At 42.3% G+C, this 19,191-nt stretch overlaps 1 long non-coding RNA gene across 1 annotated transcript; it reads left to right on the top strand.

Moving 5' to 3' along the window:
* The first annotated feature begins 9,719 nt into the window (after positions 1-9,719).
* Positions 9,720-17,599, top strand: LOC119790702. Its single transcript, XR_005281752.1, has 3 exons — positions 9,720-9,865; positions 17,201-17,397; positions 17,507-17,599. It is a non-coding gene; the product is annotated as an uncharacterized LOC119790702 (long non-coding RNA).
* The last annotated feature ends 1,592 nt before the right edge of the window (positions 17,600-19,191 follow it).

Raw genomic sequence — 19,191 nt, 5'->3', positions numbered from 1 at the left:
TCAAAGCCTCTGATTGGCTGAATGAGACATAAATTATTCCCCTACCCACAGTTCGTGTTTCCCAGGGGAGGAGAAGTTGTCGGACCAGGAAGTGTGTGTGCGCGTTTGTGTTTGTGTGTGCAATGTGTGGAAACTGGAGCGGTATGGGATTATGGAGCGATATCGGCGGGTACCTCACCGAACGCTGCGATGGCTGGTCACTCAGGTAAGTACTGAAAGTTTTTGGAGTGTTGGCGTGACAAAGAGCTCTCATATGCGGTTGCCGGCTCCGCGAGTGAAAGTCTCAGATTCGTGTGTGCGCGCTTGTGTATGGAGGTGTGTGCAGGTGTGTGTGACGTTAGCCAGCTACATTGTAGCGTGCTGTTCTGTGGCATTTGTGAAAAGGGAGGGCTGCCTTTTCACATTTCCCCCTTCCTCTGGAGGCTCGCCACTTGGGTGGCGAGACAGATAATCCGCCACTGCATTCTGCGTGCCCGCCCGATAGCGGACCTGGAAACTGTATGGCTGCAAGGCCAAAAACCAACGGGTGATGCGGGTATTTGTGTCTTTCATCTGCCCGAGCCACTTCAAGGCCCGGTGGTCAGTCTCTAAAACAAACTGTCGACCCAAGAGATAGTAACGAAAGGAGTCCAGGGCCCATTTCACAGCAAGGCACTCCAATTCAACAGCAGAGTACCTTGTCTCTCTTGGAAAAAGTTTGCGGCTTATGTAAGCCACAGGTCGCTGCTGATCTCCTTCACCTTGAAGGAGCACGGCCCCCAGACCAACACCGGAGGCGTCAGTCTGGACGGTCATCGGCTGCTTGAAGTCTGGACTCTGCAGTACTGGCCCGCTGCAGAGGGCCTCCTTCAGGTCGTTGAAGGCCGTTTCATGCTGGTCCTCCCACCTGACTCGGACTGAGCCAGACTTCCTGGTGAGATTGGTGAGAGGGGCTGCTCTGGTGGCAAAGTTGGGGACGAACCTCCGGTACCACCCTGCGAGCCCCAAGAAAGAGCGGACCCCCTTCTTGGTCTCTGGCCGCGGGCAGTCCCGGATTGCCTGGAGCTTGTCTTGTTGAGGCTTGATGACTCCGCGTCCAACAATTTGCCCCAGGTAGCGCACCTCTTGCTGAACAAAGGCACACTTGTTGGGCTGGATGGTCAACCCCGCTTGGTGAATGCGGTGCAACACCTCGGCCAGGTGCTGCACATGCTCCGCCCAACTGCTGCTGTAGATGATGATGTCATCAAGATAAGCACCCGCGAAGGCGCCGGTGCCGTCCAGCACCCGGTCCATCAGGCGCTGGAATGTTGCAGGCGCCCCCTGCAGGCCGAAGGGCATCACCGTGAATTGAAAGAGGCCCTGGGGTGTCCTGAAGGCGGTGTAGGGTCTTGCTTCTTTTGCCAGGGGCACCTGCCAGTACCCCTTGCTAAGGTCCAGCGTGGTAATGTACTGGGCGCCTCCCAGACGCTCGATGAGGTCTTCAAGTCGGGGCATGGGGTAGGCGTCGAAGTGTGACTGAGCGTTCACCTGGCGGAAGTCAATGCAGAAGCGCATTGTGCCGTCCTTCTTCGGCACAAGGACCACTGGGCTGCTCCAGGCACTCTCCGAACGCTCAATCACCCCCAGTCTCTGCATGACCTGAAGCTCCTCCCGGAGAGCAGGTAACAGGCGCTCTGGAACTCTGTACATCCGTTGTCTGGCGGGTGTAGAGTCTTTCAGACGGATGGGGTGCTCTGCCACCGGTGTGTACCCCGGCTGGTCACTGAGCAGGCCTTCAGGAACAATGGCCTGTATCTCTTGCTGCTGCTGACGGGTTAGATGGGACAAGTCCAATGTCCCAGCTGGCTGTTCGGTCGGGAAGAATTGCTCAGGGGTGTCCTCCTCTTCCTTCACGGCCTGCACCAACAGCTGTGGACTAGGTGGTGCCTCCCTTTCATTCCACTCTTTCAGGAGGTTGACGTGGAACGCTTGCCGCTTCTTCCTCCTCTCTGGCATCTCCAGCTCATAGGTGGTAGGCCCCAACTGTCTGCTGATGCTGTAAGGACCCTGCCACCTCGCCAGCAACTTATTCTCTTCAGTGGGCAGGAGAAGGAGGACTTTCTGGCCAGGCTGGAAGGTTCTCTGTCGTGCACTCCGGTCGTACCAGGTGGTCTGGGTCACCTGGGCACTCTGGAGGTTGTCTCGAACGAGGCTGGCCATCTCCTCCATCCTGTCCCTCATGGCAATGACGTAGGAGATCACGTTGGAGGTGGTGGCCTTGGGCGACTCCCAGGCATCCTTCAGCAGGTCAAGGGGTCCGCGCACATGTCTGCCGTACAGGAGTTCGAACGGCGAGAACCCCGTGGATGCTTGAGGTACCTCACGGTAGGCAAACATCAGGTACGGCAGCCAGCGGTCCCAATCTTTGCCGTTGGCAGACACAAATTTCCTCAGCATACCTTTCAGTGTCTGATTGTACCTCTCAACAAGTCCATCTGTCTGGGGATGGTAGGGAGTGGTCCTGATCGCACTAATACCCAACAACCCATAAACCTGCTTTAAGGTGTTTGAAAGGAAAGCTGTTCCCTGATCCGTCAGTATTTCCCGGGGAATTCCCACCCTTGAGAATAACTGTAATAGTGCAGAGGCAATGGCTCTAGCCGTAACCTTGCGTAAGGGAAACACTTCAGGATAACGTGTGGCGTAATCACAGATTACCAAAATGTACTGGTGGCCTGATTGTGTGCGCTCTAAAGGTCCTACAATGTCCATACCTATTCGGGTGAATGGGACATCTATCACTGGCAACGGCTGAAGTGGATATGGCCTGACTTTGTGTTTGCTGTAAAGCTGGCATGTGGGGCATGTTTTGCAGTGTTTTTGCACATCAGTATACAACCCGGGCCAGAAGAATCTGTCTGAAATCCTCTGCAAAGTTTTCACACTTCCCAAATGTGCCGACCAAGGAATGTCATGACCCAAACACAAAATCTTCTGTCTTAGACAGGTCGGTATTACTAGCTGCTCTGCACTGCCACCTTCAGGCTGATGATACAGCAAGCCATCACGCACAAAGTAAAATTCACCCAGCAATGTCTTTTCCTGGCCTGTGCCCACACCATCCACTTCAACAACTTGGTCAAACAGCTCCTTCAGTGAAACATCTTGGTTTTGCAATTCTTTCAGATCATCAGGAACTTGCCACATCTCCTTCCCTGCATCAGGAACTGCCGCTAGCTCTTCACCAGACATGACTTTGACTGTGCCAACTAGTTTGTCATGCCTACGCTGTCGGCGTGTCTTCCTGTCTCTCATTTTTACAGGGGAACCAAAATCTTCTCCACTGTATGGCATTTCACGTAACAACTCCTGCGCCTTTTTAGCCTGTGCCCTGGTTGCAACGCAACTCATTGGGAGAGAAGCCTGCACCAGGTCTGGCAGAATCCCCACATCCTGACCTAAGACCACAGGATAATTCAAGCCTTTAACAACCCCGGCTTCTAACCTGAACATCTGATCTTGCACTTTAACAGACACAAGTGCTATGGGGTATTCATGGACATCACCATTCACACACACTACTCGCAGTTTCTCGCCAGTCAAAGCTTCAGGCTGCTGAACCAGGTGAGGTTGCACCAAAGTGTGGGTGCTGCCTGTGTCCAGGAGAGCCCTTGCCGGTTTATCATTCACAATCACACCCATTACTGGCACACTGTCAGCATACACAGCATCAGTCATAGGTCTAGGCACAGAAACCATACTGCAAGTAGCACCCCTAACCTTCTTCAGAGGACAAACTCTAGCCCAGTGACCTGGCTTACCACAATAATGACATACAGCCTGTGTGTTAGCAGGTGTATTGTGTGTTGTGGATGTGTCAGTAGGTCTAGGCTGAGAGGGGTGTTGAGGCATGTAATGTCTAGTGCTTGGGCCCCTACTCTGTGTACCACTCCCCGGACCAGGACCAACTCCACTCCCATATCCCACAGACTTACCCTTCGGCGGTTGAGGTGCTCTGTTGGGGCCTTGGAATCTGAAGTCCTTCGGTCCGCGGCGGGCTGACAGGTAACCATCCACGAGCTCTGCGGCCTTCAGGCCTGTGCTGGGGTTGTGCTCTTTGACCCACACTCTTACCTCCGGGGAGAGTGAGCGCAAGAATTGTTCCAGAATGAGCACTTCACCGATTTCTTCCACAGTGTGCTCCGCTGGGCGAATCCATTTTTGGTACAAGTCCTTCAGCCGGTTGTAGAATTCTTTCGGCGTCTCACCAGATTGAATGTTCGGCTCCCTGAACCGTGTTCGGTAGCTTTCGGCGTTTATCTCATATTTGGCTAAGATGGCATTCTTCACCTTGAAGTAGTCCACGGCTTCATAAGGATCCATGGCGACGTATGCAGCCCGAGCTTTGCCAGACAGGTACGGTACAAGGAATGTAGCCCACTGGGCTAAGGGCCACCTGTAGGCTGTGGCTAGACGTTCAAAGGTGGTCATGTATTGCTCCACATCATCGCTGTCCTCTAGCTTCGGCACTGCTGCTCTGGTCCATGTTGCTGGCGCTGGTGCTGCTGGATCAGGAAACAGGATCGATGGGCCTGCCGCTGGCATCCATGGGGCTGGTGGTGGTGCTGGATACCCTGCTGCCGGTGCTGCTTGGAGGGTTGCTGCCACTGGATGTGCCGGTGCTGCTGCTACTGTCATGAGGGCTGCTGCCGCTGGATGTGCCGCCACTGCTGGGAGGGTCGCTGCCGCTGGATGCGCCGCTGCTGCTGGGAGGGTCGCTGCCGCTGGATGCGCCGCTGCTGCTGGGAGGGTCGCTGCCACTGGATGCGCCGCCGCTGCTGGGAGGGTCGCTGCCGCTGGATGCGCCGCCGCTGCTGGGAGGGTCGCTGCCGCTGGATGCGCCGCCGCTGCTTGGAGGGTCGCTGCCGCTGGGAGGGTTGCTGGCTTTGCTCCATCTGGCTGCTGCTGCTGCTGCCCTCCCCTGGAACTCCTGCGATGGTCCTCCAGCTCATCACGGACGTTACCCAGTTGAACTTGAATGTTGCGCCACCGCTGCTCTTGTTTCTCCCTCTCTTTCTCCTGCGTCCGCATGGACCGTTGCAGTAGGCTGTACAGGTCTGAAAGGTTGAGTGCTTCTTGCGGCCTGTCGTCGTCATCAGGTTGTGTCTGTTGCTCTCCTCCTATGGCTCCTTCGACCTCTTCCTCACCTGGACCCAGGGGGTTGGTCTTCTTCAACTTCCTGTAAGCCATCTCACTCTGCTTGCACTTCTTTCTTGTTGACTTTCGTGTCGGCGCCACGATCCCACTCCTGACACCAAATGTGAAACTGGTGAGCCCTCTGGCTCAGGTTTCACTGCAGGATGGCCACCCAAATGGAATGAAAGCACTCAACAAGGAGGTCCAGTGCAAATGACGTGGTGTATATTTATTTACAGTGCTCTAACCAAAAAGTGCAGTAACAAAAAGACTTTCCAAAACATAAACAAAATCAACACGATGGTTGTTCAAAATAATAACTAATAATAAATCTAAGCACAGAGAGCAATACCTCTTTTGAACACGACAGTCTCAGGCACCAACCTTTCTCCTAGCATCCAACCCACAAACTGAGGAAAAAGTAGGGTTTTTATACAAACAGACATAATTGGCAAATTGCATGCCTACTGGACTAAATCACTGACTGATTGGATGAGACCACTATGCAAGAAAAAAAAGGTACAGCTGAAACAATGCACTACTTCATTTTCACTGTTAAATTACATGCCTAAGCAATCTACATTAACCACATTACTGTATGCATACATTCAATAAAACACATTTCTCATTACATCAACATTACACCTAAAAATAGCATTTTAAATGCATCAAACACTCAGTTTCACCCCGTCAGGTAATCAAAGCCTCTGATTGGCTGAATGAGACATAAATTATTCCCCTACCCACAGTTCGTGTTTCCCAGGGGAGGAGAAGTTGTCGGACCAGGAAGTGTGTGTGCGCGTTTGTGTTTGTGTGTGCAATGTGTGGAAACTGGAGCGGTATGGGATTATGGAGCGATATCGGCGGGTACCTCACCGAACGCTGCGATGGCTGGTCACTCAGGTAAGTACTGAAAGTTTTTGGAGTGTTGGCGTGACAAAGAGCTCTCATATGCGGTTGCCGGCTCCGCGAGTGAAAGTCTCAGATTCGTGTGTGCGCGCTTGTGTATGGAGGTGTGTGCAGGTGTGTGTGACGTTAGCCAGCTACATTGTAGCGTGCTGTTCTGTGGCATTTGTGAAAAGGGAGGGCTGCCTTTTCACACTATCCATCATCTTGGCCAATGACCGCAGGAGATTAGAAAAAGCCACCCCATGATTCTAAAAGCAAAATTAGATATATAAAAGTCAATGAAATTTTGAATGGTTTGAAATCTCTTTCCTCCTCAGTTCTTGTAAAAGAAATCTGACTTCCTATCTTCTTAGCAGCTGTTAAACAGAATCCTTAAAGTGCATACATGTACTGTTCACCTGCTGGTCTGTCCCACATCTTCACATCCAGGATCAAACTCAGAACCTTTCACTGAACCTCCTCCTAAAATACAATGAATTAACCCTGAAGGTCCTCTTATCTTCTTTGCAGGGGTTAAGTGCACAACTTGTGTACTGTATGAAGGTCTTAGTCCTTGACATGGCCATTACAGGCTCAAACCCTGGCCTGTTGACTTCTGCTACCTGCTCTTCCCACTCAACTCCCATTTCCTGACAGTCAATTTTCAAAAACAGTAAAAAAAAAAATAGACAAAACAAAATGGGGCCAGCAGGGCTAACAAAAAAAAAAAAAAAAAGGAGATGCATCGTGTGGAATTCACCCCTGTGTGTGAGAGACCTTCTACAAACTTCAAATATTATTGATTTTATTTAAACTGTTTTTTCTTTTCTTTTGGTATAGAGTCAAAACAAAAAAAACAAAACTGTTAAAGACAACAAGATATAGTAATATCAAATGTTCTAATGCTACATAACAGTCAAACTGGGATTCGTGTGTGAACATGAAAGAAAAACCCGGAAGAGTCACCGAACTAACTGGAATCTGACAAAAGTTATAACTAAAAAAAAATCAACAGTGCTTTTTACCACCCTTGACAGAATTATTTCAAAAAAATAAACCCATGAAATAGGCCTGATCGTACCCTTAACTTAATATTTTTTACACAGCCTATTAACACAACATTTTTAATCAATAAATCAAACAACTTTATTTATCCCAAACAGGGCAATTCAATTACCATCTCTCTGGTCAGTACCAATCAACAAATTATACAGTTTACAACATTCTTACTGAACCACATTCCAGACACACTGTCTGTGCAGCTGAGATATAAAAAATAATAATAATAAATGATTATAATAAATAAATAAAAACAACAGCAACATGTTTTGGTTCTGGCCAACAGAGTTTAAAAGCTGAATGGCTGAGGGAAGGGAATAAAGGAGTTTGAGTATCTGTTGGTTTCCTGTTTGGCAACAACATAACGCTGCTGTTCTCTGTTGCTCTCAGAATATGGTTAGTCTTTCTCTGGATGGATTTAGTTTTCTAAGCAATTCCAATCCTCCAAACAGAGCTCAGGTCTGACATCTGGACTCCTGTTACCTTACTACAGACCTTAACTATGCTGTTCAGGCTATTTTTTCTTTGAGGGATAATACATGATACAAACACATTAAAGCTGAAGTCTGTAAGTTTTTAAAAATCACTTTTTTGTCATATTGGCTAAAACTGTCCCTATGCCCAGACAGCAGTACATGTGATATGTAACCTGTGAAAAAAACTGCTTCAATTGGTCCCGCCTACTGCCTGTATTGCAATCTGGAAAGAATATTTCGGGACGAGACAAAACAACCAATCACAGCCAGAGGAGAGTCTGATGGAGTGTCAATCACAGCTCACACACGCTGAATCCCGCCCCCTCCCTCTCACCGCTGAACCTGCCGCTGCAGTCAGGAGGACGCGCGTGGAAGTCATGGCGGAGCGTTGTCGTCTATAATTCTCTTCTTGACGACTTAAAATTGAAGCTAAGTTTTATAAAAATTCAAAGTTCTTAAAAAGCAGAAAAAGTCTCAAACAAAGATCAAAAAATTCAGGCAGAGGCAGCTGAGTCCAGGTCCAGTGTGTTTATTGCTAAACACAACACATTCACACGGAGCTGGTCACCAGTGAGCATCAGCTGAACAAATGGTGAAGACAGCTCCCTTTTATACATTTCTTATCGGTGGAAAACCCCCTTCAGAACATATTTCAGTCTTTGGTAAAGGTCACATTGATATTTATCTGCAAATCACAGTGACATTCATAGACACATCTCATTCTTGTGAGAGCAATCTCTCAGGCCATGAAAACATCTGGTGCATTCAAATCAGAAACTTATGACAGTTTAATCACAAACATGTTGGAATACATCCTTTCCTTACTTCAAGCCATGTCAGTCTGGCCTAGTGCTCCCCCCTCGTGTCTCAGTCAAAGCATCACCCTTTCTGGGACCATTACCGCTCCGTGTGCCTTGAAAATAACAACTCTATTTATCACAAGTTGTATGGCCAAATTTTGCTGAGCTGGGCAACCTTGAGATGTCAAATGTTTCATTTTAATGAGTGTGCTTCTTATCACTAAGGGGCCTCAACCCTGCGTTCTCCTGCAGATTCCACTCCTTTAGGGCCAGGTGCAATGGCTACACACACTCACTGCTCTGTTTTTCTCCTTTTGGCCTTGAATGGCTCTTATAATACTCACTGCTCTGTTTTTCTCATTTTGGCCTTGAATGGCTCTTATAACACTATTTGTGAAAACAACTTTAAACTTATAAAACATTAACTTTATTTTATCTTATGATTAGTGCAGATTAATACACAACATTCCCCCCTTTGATCCTAAAAAGGATCAACTACGTGATTATGCAGGTGATGACTAATCTAAAACACCTTAAATGTGAGCTCACACAAGTGACAAAAGTTTATAAATATATATATTGTGCACACCAAACCAAACGTGAGATTAAACACACACCATATAGTAGAAGTGAGTAATATAAGATGTGGTGGAGAATGTGTAAATGTTAAACTGATAGAATGCAGAAAACAGAATATACAAAAACAAAGAGGGATCCCCGGTGATGACGAGATGGACAGTGGCTTCCCAGTAGGTGATGGTGGTTGATCATCAGGCCGCCTTTTGGGTGTCATCATCGGTTGATCCTCAGGCTGCCTGCTGGGTGTCATCATAGGTTTGCTCCAACCCGAAGGTGCACTGCTTGGCCCCTCTGCAGGATCTACCCAGCAAACACATGTGTGTGGGCCCCACATGGGATTTACTTGGTCAATGGGGGATCCAAGTGGGCATGGGCTGTAAATGGGCATCCAAAGTGGGACCCACTTGGGTGATCAATGTAGGACCGATATGAGCCAGCCCAGATGGGCAATACTCTATGGGCACCAGATGGGTAACAACTGGCAAATAAGTGTTGGTATAGCTGACTTAAATATAATTTTTAAAAATGTTTTAATTTGAAAATAATTCATGGAATAATGTCTAATAAATTATGCAGGGGCGCCATAATTTAAGATATTAAAACAGCTATGCTTAAATTAATATTTGATTAATAAAAGTATAGAATATAATAGTGATCCACATAAAAAACATATTGTAAATTGTAAGATGCTTCTAGGAAAAAAAAATAATTCAAAACTGAGTTAAAGATATTTTATATCTAGAGGTATTTTTTTTGACGCGCGCGATATTTCTGGAAATATCGCGAGTTGTTTTCAACCCCCTCCCCTCTGGAAGATTCTTTTCGCGCCTTTGGACGGAGTGAATGTTAGAGCTGGTATTTTTCCTGGACAAAGTGGAATAAAAGAACAAGTTTTCTGCTGTAAAGGTAAGTTTTTTTTTATTTCTCTTGAATCTATGTATATCAGAAATTATTGAAATGTGCTAAGGTTGTAAAGAAAGGTATTTTTTTTTTTTTTTACCTATTAAAAAAGGGGAGGATTAGAACATGCACGAATTTGTTAGGTCAAGGCTTATCCATAAAAGCTTTTTCATGTCTGAGCATTAAAGTCTGTGCTGGTTACCTCCTAGAAAATTGTGATTTTCCCCTTGAAAAATATAATCATGGAGTCTCTTTTTATTTGGCATCTTCTTCAATCTGTTCCTTATTTTCATCCATAAATGTCTATCCGTTGCACTCAAACACATCACCATTAAGCCTAGCAACAATAAAAGGAAAAAAAAAAATCCATCCCTCGTTTCCGTTTATGGATGGGGTCGAGTCGCGCAGGTGGCAGGGATTATTAAATCTAGCAAAATGGCGGGAGCTGATCGGGCCAGTTCATGCGCTGCTGTGAATGTTGCCTACAAACAAAGTATCGCGCACCTGCTGGATCAGATATACTACAACAGCGTTAGTAGTGAAGAGGTAAATTCACTGAACGGCTAGATGGGTATGAGTACTAAGGAAATGATAGATCAGAGTGTTTTTCAGTGGCACATTGTGGGCTGTTTAATGGTCTTAGAGAAATGTTAAATGTAAGAACAGAAATACCTATTAAGCCGTCTGTCCAAAAACCTCTAGAGATGGATTTAGTAGGGTTATTTTAAATCTGTTGAACGATTGATTTGGTATTCAACATAGATATAAATGATGCAAGAGATAAACAGTAAATAAACAAAATGCATTCCCATAAAACATATATATATATATATATATATTTTTAAATAAATACATTAAACAGATTAAAATTGCATTCCCAGAAAAAAAAAAAATATATATATATATATATTTATTTATTTATTTTTTAAATACATTTAACAGATTAAAATTGTTTCTAAGATCTGTCTATGTATTCCAGTTTGAAATGCTGATATTTTTGAGGAATACAGTGTTCTAAGTTAATTTAAAAAAAATTAAGGACTAAGGAGGTGGCTGTACCATAGAAAATGCATATCAGGCTGTATAATTTATCCAGTAGAGCAGAATGTAGTCCAGACTGTTTAATATTTAATGTGCATTTTATCACCTTTGCTTATAATTTTATACCCATATGTTAGAAATGAATAGGTTGTTATAAAGAACCGAATGGGACAAAGAATTTTCTGTATATTTCTTTTCAATAGCAATGTGGACTTTACCTGGAAAGCAGTGGTAATTTGCTTGTGAGATGGTGTTGTTGAAAGTTCCAAGCCTGTTTGACTTAAAGACAGGATGCGGGGGTTTAGATCAGCTAATGAAATGACAAAGAAAATCTGTAGAAAAAAAAAATGAAAAGAAACCCTGAGCTGGAGGAAGAAAAATTAATTGATGCACTGGACAGCTTTTTTTTATTTATTTCATTTTATAAATGATCTGTGCCCAAGTTGGCATCTGAGTTTTTTTTTTTTAAAGCTAAAGGACCAACAACAGCAATAACCCCCCCCCCCCACCAGAAGCTGGTTGTTTCTTTATGTCTAAAACACAAGTAATGCTATACATTTGGACAAAGAAAATATGATTACATGTAAATGTATGTTGATAGTGTTCATGATTAAAGACTTTGTGATAGTGTAACTTATGGAGGTTGTTACCAAAGTGACCAAAACATTTTTGCATTTTACCCCTTTCTAATTCCACACCATTTGTTTTCCATAAAATAAACGGAGCAGTCTGAGAGGACAAAGAGAAGAAAAATAGCTGCAAAAGTTGCTGAACATTTTTGGCTTGCTTCCCAGCAGAATGAGGCAGAGCATGATCTAGACTTTGATTATTTTGTGAATGAACCGCTTCAGGATATACATCATGATAGCGAAGATACTGGAGTCAGTCCACAGAATGAACAATCTACAGATATTTTTTATGATGCTTTGGATTCTGAAATATTTCCAGAAGACCTTGAAACTGAGGGGTGTCATTTTAATGAGTTTGATCTGGATGATAGTACAGATTCAGATGCTTTTTCAGACACACCAGATGATACAAAAGAACTTGCTGAGTGGGCTGCAGAACACAATGTCTCACATAATGCTTTGTCTGCCCTTCTTAAAATTCTTAGGCAAAAAGGTCTTAATGTACCATTAGATGCTCGAACATTGATGTCAACTACACGGAAATGTAATGTGATAAATGTGGCTGGGGGATCATACTACCATTTTGGAGTGAAGAATTCAATTGTTGCAGCACTGGAAAATTTAGATTTTGATCTAAAAGAACTAACGGATACTATAACACTTAGAATAAATGTGGATGGTCTACCTTTATTCCGCAGCAACAATGTAAGTCTGTGGCCTATTCTTGGTAGAATCAAGGAGATTCCAAATTCTGATGTTTTTGTGATTGGCCTTTACTCTGGTATGACTAAACCCTCTAATGTTCATGAGTACTTGAAGGAGTTTATACAAGATCTACATGCAATTATGCAAGTGGGGGTTCAGTATAATGCATGGGCGTAGGTTTGCATAGGGACCATAGGGACATGTCCCTACCAAAATTTTGGAAGGACCTATTTGTCCCTACCAATAATTGGATGTGAAAAACATGTTTATAATTTACTATACAGCAGCCGCTTCTTTTCCTCTCGCAGCTTCTCTGCCTGGTAGCTGCAGCTGCCTGCTCTTTCCTGTCCCTTTCACATAGCAGCGCATCAACTGTGCTGTGCGGTTTAACTCTGATTATTCTGCCTTAAGTTCCGCCTTCTCTCTTTCTGATTGCGTGTTTTCTAGTCTGTATGTGCGTGCGCGGGTGCTTGGAGCGCGAAAAAAAAGACTCTAAAATAAATTAATATTGGGCTACGAAACTAGTCCGAATTAAAAAATATATTATCTACGCTAAAACTGGCGAAAGCTTCTAATTGGAATTCTGTAAAGAAGCAGGAGAGAGTTTTTTGATTTGTGGAACTTGAAAAATGTAAGTTAACAACGTTAGGATTTCTTTTATTTTATCTTTTAATCAGATCAGCCAAAGGCTCCTTAAAGAAGATCTTTTATGAAATTAAACCAGGTGAAACAGAAAAGTTTTAACGTTTCCTTTGGAGGAGTTCTGGATGGAGAATATTGACAGACAAAAACTATTTTTTTTACATCTTAAATGCAAAATGTTTACATATATTTTACAATCTTGGTATAATTCCTGCTCTAAGGGTCGCTCTGTCGGCTAAAGGCACATTTTAGTGGCCCTATACTCCAGTTTACGATTAATCAATTACTGTACATAGTTCACGATTATTTAAATAATTTGTTAATATGATTAATTGTTTCAGCCATAGATAAAATACATGAAATTAGCTACACAGAGTAACTACAGCCCAGATGTACAAATTCTAATATTAATATTTTAAATGCTCAGTGTCAGTTCCTCTTCTAGTTCCAGTGCACATGTAAATACAATACATTTATATGCTGTCCCTTAAATGTATTATTTTGCATGATCCAGAGAGAGCATATTAGATAAAAAAAAATAAGAGTGGGTTTTACCTCTGCACAATTCTATATCATCAAAAGAAAACAGGATAAATCCACATATTATAGACTATATTTGGTTAAACAGACACTGTCTTAGTCGCAGATAAATTTAAATTCAATCCTTTTCAAAGTGGAAAAAGTCCTAATTCCACATTCATCAGAGCCAGTTATGCTTTAAATATTGATAAACAGCATCTAGTGCATGTAGTGTTTATAATATTTGTATTAATGTAGCAAGAAATGCTGCTGTTCTCTTTAAACAAAATGAGCCCTGAAGCTCACATTAAGCATAAAAAAGAGCATGCATATTTTTGCAAAGGACCAATGAAACTGAAGAATAGTGTCACTACCAAAGTTGAAATCAAACCTACGCCCTTGGTATAATGGTGTTCATTTCACTGTTGCTGCTCCAGATGCATTCATTTGTGATGCTCCAGCTCGTGCTTTTCTTAAATCTGTTAAGGGACACACTGGCTATTATGCATGTGAGCGTTGCACTCAAAAAGGTGTATATATGAATCGAAGACTATGTTTTCCTGAAGTTTCTGCTAAGCCAAGGACTGATGAGGCCTTTCGTGCTATGGCCTACAAAGAACACCAGGTTGGCGTGTCACCTTTGAATGAGATAGGCGTGAAGTTTTGTGCTGGACTACATGCACCTTGTGTGTCTGGGGGTAATGCGCAAGCTCATCTATCTTTGGCTAAAGGGTCCAAGAAACTGCAGACAGTCTATGCAAATTCTTACAATGATATCAGCATTTAGGATTTCTGTCAGGCAATACTTGCCTAAAAGTTTTGCACGGAAACCAAGGTCTCTCCTTGAAATTAGCATGTGGAAAGCAACTGAACTGAGGCAATTTCTACTTTACACAGGTCCAGTTGTTCTATTTAATAAAATACCAAGCCAAATGTATAGACACTTTATGCTTTTATCTGTATCTATAAGAATAATTCTAAGTCCGAATCTGTGTATTAATAACTGTGATTATGTAGAGGATATTTTGAAGCTGTTTGTGAAAGACTTTGGTTTAATTTATGGTCTTGAATTTGTTGGCTATAATGTACATTCTTTAATACACCTTTCTCAAGATGCACGAAAGTTTGGCCCCTTGGACAGCATTTCCTGCTTCCCATTTGAATCCTTCCTGGGAAAACTGAAAAAAATTGTGCGGAAACCTCAGAAACCAGTGGAACAAATTGTCAAACGCATCTACAGGTGCTGGTCATAAAATTAGAATATCATGAAAAAGTAGATTGATTTCAGTAATTCCATTTAAAAAGTGAAACTTGTATATTATATTCATACATTACATACAAATGAATATACTGAATATATAAATGCAGCATCTTTAATTTAATAAGAGCAATGTAATTCTGGTGCCAGTCCCCACTTCCTTTCTATGTCCAGAAGCCTCAATGGATGAATTTTTCTAGCAGATTGATATTTTACATAACAAATCATACATTCACTATTTCACATTTAATGTTCTTTCCAAAACCCAACTTTGTTACTGAATGGAAGTAATTTGACTAAAGTTTAAATATAACTCTGCCATAGGTTTGAATCCTTTGGTTTTTAACTGTAACAGTAATTAACCTTTGCAGACTTACACTTTCTGAAAATTTAATTTACACCTGAAGTGGATAAATTGAAATCAAACTTTTTAAACTTCAAATACAACTTTTAGTTTTCTAAGTCTGTGACTAAATTCAAAAGGATGAAAGTACAGGTGCTGGTCATAAAATTAGAATATCATGAAAAAGTAGATTGATTTCAGTAATTCCATTTAAAAAGTGAAACTTGTATATTATATTCATACATTACATACAAACTCATATATTTCAGATGTTTATTTTGTTTAATTTTGATGATTACAAATGACAACAAATGAAAATCTCAAATTCATCATATCAGAAAATTAGAATATTGTGAAAAGGTTCAAAATTGATGGCCCCTGGTGCCACACTCTAATCAGCTAATTAACTCAAACCACCTGCAAAAGCCTTTAAATGGTCTTTCAGTCTAGTTCTATAGGCTACACAATCATGGGGAAGACTGCTGACTTGACAGTTGTCCAAAAGACGACCATCGACACCTTGCACAAGGAGGGCAAGACACAAAAGGTCATCGCTAAAGAGGCTGGCTGTTCACAGAGCTCAGTGTCCAAGCACATTAATAGAGAGGCGAAGGGAAGGAAAAGATGTGGTCGAAAAAAGTGTACAAGCAAGAGAGATAACCGCACCCTGGAGAGGATTGTGAAACAAAACCCATTCAAAAATGTGGGGGAGATTCACAAAGAGTGGACTGCAGCTGGAGTGAGTGCTTCAAGAACCACCACACACAGACGTATGAAAGACATGGGTTTCTGCTGTCGCATTCCTTGTGTCAAGCCACTCTTGAACCACAGACAGCGTCAGAAGCGTCTTGCCTGGGCTAAAGAGAAACAGGACTGGACTGCTGGTGAGTGGTCCAAAGTCATGTTCTCTGATGAAAGTAAATTTTGCATTTCCTTTGGAAATCAAGGTCCCAGAGTCTGGAGGAAAAGAAGAGAGGCACTTCATCCACGTTGCTTGAAGTCCAGTGTAAAGTTTCCACAGTCAGTGATGGTTTGGGGTGCCATGTCATCTGCTGGTGTTGGTCCATTGTGTTTTCTGAGGTCCAGGGTCAACGCAGCCACATACCAGGAAGTTTTAGAGCACTTCATGCTTCCTGCAGCTGACCAACTTTTTGGAGATGCAGATTTCATTTTCCAACAGGACTTGGCACCTGCACACAGTGCCAAAGCTACCAGTACCTGGTTGAAGGACCATGGTATCCCTGTTCTTAATTGGCCAGCAAACTCTCCTGACCTTAACCCCATAGAAAATCTATGGGGTATTGTGAAGAAGAAGATGCAATACACCAGACCCAACAATTCAGAAGAGCTAAAAGCCACTATTAGAGCAACCTGGGCTATCATAACACCTGAGCAGTGCCACAGACTGATCGACTCCATGCCACGCCGCATTGCTGCAGTAATACAGGCCAAAGGAGGCCCAACTAAATACTGAGTGCTGTACATGCTCATACTTTTCATGTTCATACTTTTCAGTTGGCCAACATTTCTATAAATCCTTTGTTTTTATTGGTCTTCAGTAATATTCTAATTTTCTGATATGATGAATTTGAGATTTTCATTTGTTGTCATTTGTAATCATCAAAATTAAACCAAATAAACATCTGAAATATATGAGTTTGTATGTAATGTATGAATATAATATACAAGTTTCACTTTTTAAATGGAATTACTGAAATCAATCTACTTTTTCATGATATTCTAATTTTATGACCAGCACCTGTATGAAAGACAGACTTTCAAAAAAAAGAAAAAATATTTCTGTTTCCTCTCCTCCTAAACAGCCCCATAACTCTGGACCAATAACAAGTGATCTTGGAACCTGTAAGCAGTTCAGGAAATACACTGATGGACAGATATTGGTGTGTTGTTCCAAGGGTGATAACTGTTTCAATATAGAAGGAAGAATTGTTATTGTGACAAACATTTTACAGGATGGTCAAGCTGTCAAAGCACTCTGTCAGGTCTTTGAAAACTGTAATGCTTTTTTCACCTACCCATTGGACTCAACATGCCTTGGCATTTACTTTGTTGCAAATTTGTCTAAAAACATGCATGTTGTATCAGTTGATAAGTTGAAACAAAAAATGGTGCTGTTGCCACTGAAGTCTGGATTTGTAGTTTTGCCACTGCTGTTCTAGATGTTTCTTTTTCTTTCCCTCCAGCATGCTGCCATTTGCTGTTGTTGATTTTCTGGATGGTGGGGGTGTATCCATTGTTCCTTGCAAGTGGTTTACAGGACCAGCAGAAGACTCTTGTTTCTGGCCACCAGGGAGAGTAAATATCAACAAGGTGGTAAGGGATGAAATCTCTCCAAATACAGACTGGCCACAGTACAGAGTTCGCATCTTGGGGAAAGCTGGTGAGAAGCCTCATTATCTTCAAATATTTTTTCATTAAAGGTAGAAGAAGAAATGTTGCTGTAATTATCAACAACATTCTGTTTTGTATTGTATGTTATTGTTTTACAGAGAGCTATGAAAGTGCCAGAGTAAAACTGCGGAGGTCTGAGACAACATCTGATCTGCAGACCGAGTCAGATTCTGGAGGGAGATTGGGAAAAGGAAAGCGAAAGATTAGGTAATTATTTCCTTTTTAAAAGCACCTAAAAGAAACAGTGTATTAACAATATTATAAAAAAACAAAACACTAACATCAGATTGAAGTTTTTTGCTGTTGTAGCTCTAGTAAAAAAATGGAAATATAATTTCTACAAACCAGATGTAGCCCAATGTAGTGTTGCTTTGCCGGTTTTGTTTCAAACTAGCTATCTCATCCACAGTGTCTGTCACAGCTACTTTATCTTTATACCTATAAGCAGTTCAAAATCTCATGGTTTTTAAATAATTTTCTCATTTATTTAAAGGCCAGTGGTTCTGTCCAGCTCAGATGAGTGGGACGATCCTGCAGAACAACAAGAAACCTCAACACTGTCATCAGCAGAGGAGAGATCTTCAAGGATAACTCCCCACCCGAATGTCACCCATCCATTTGTTCAGCCACCAACACCCACAAGGCCTTCCCCTGTGGTTACACAACCAAATCCACAACGACTTGTACAGGACACAAATGCCAACATGTTTGTACATGTTCTAACCCTTTTGGAGGACATCAAAGACACTCAGAGGGTTCATAGTCGAATGCTACAGTCTCTGCTGAAACAACGCGATGGACCAGTTGCTGCTGTGTTACCCGAGGGTGCTCCGTTTCCCCTCCAGACAGTCCAAGATGTGGAAGCACTGGAGCAAAAGTTATTAGATCCTGTCTTCCTGAAAGAAGTGGTAAATATGAATTATTCTGTGCCTACATTTTTTTAATTTTATGTGCCTAAATTTTTTTAATTTTACGACCACCTGTGTATAATCAAGGAGAGTTGCTGTTTATTCAAACATTTTCAGTGGAATGAAGGAGTGGATAGAGATGTACAAAAGTTGATTTTTTTTTTTTTTCTGTAAATGCTACCTAGTCATTAATGCAATGCCAAAACCAATCCTTTTTTTTTTTTTTTTGGTTCATTATCACTTAACTCATTGCATCAGACTTTTAGACTTGACACTCAACACTCTAATTGAGATAATTTCAATATTGTCATGACTGTGTAGATGAAGTTTTGTAATTTTAGCTGACTGTAAGTACGATTAGTAAAATTTATTTTATCTTTTGTCCTAAGGTTGCTGTTGTGGCAGAGATTGGAGGAAGTACAGTTGATGAAGCTACCAGAATGATGGCTTTCATAATGGATAATCCCCTTTCTAGGGAATATAACTTTATTGGGCGCCATGGAAAGCGGGAATTTAGAGGCCTTAAGCTTTTTGAAGTGCTATATGGTAAGCTTATGAATTGTATTTCACAAAATCTTGATGTTCAAAAGATAGATTCTCACTCAAACTGTAGTTGTAATTCCAAACAATTTCATCATTAGCTAAAGTTTACATGCAGAAAAATGCTTAATTTTTTAAGTATTTCTAGATTAAAAGAAGTACTCAAATTACACTGTTTACATTAGATGAGCAGAAGTTAACAATCTTTGAATGACATGCTTTTATTTACACCAGGCTTTGTTGAGAATAAAAACTTTCTAATATGTACAGAGTAGGGCTGCATAACATATAATAAAATAATGCATTTTATTTAAAAGCGTCTTATCAAAACACAC

This window comes from Cyprinodon tularosa, unplaced genomic scaffold (genome assembly GCF_016077235.1).
Source record: "Cyprinodon tularosa strain WSP-4 unplaced genomic scaffold, ASM1607723v1 ctg37, whole genome shotgun sequence".
In the NCBI taxonomy this organism is placed as follows: domain Eukaryota; kingdom Metazoa; phylum Chordata; class Actinopteri; order Cyprinodontiformes; family Cyprinodontidae; genus Cyprinodon; species Cyprinodon tularosa.
This window is presented reverse-complemented; position numbering and strand designations above follow the sequence as displayed.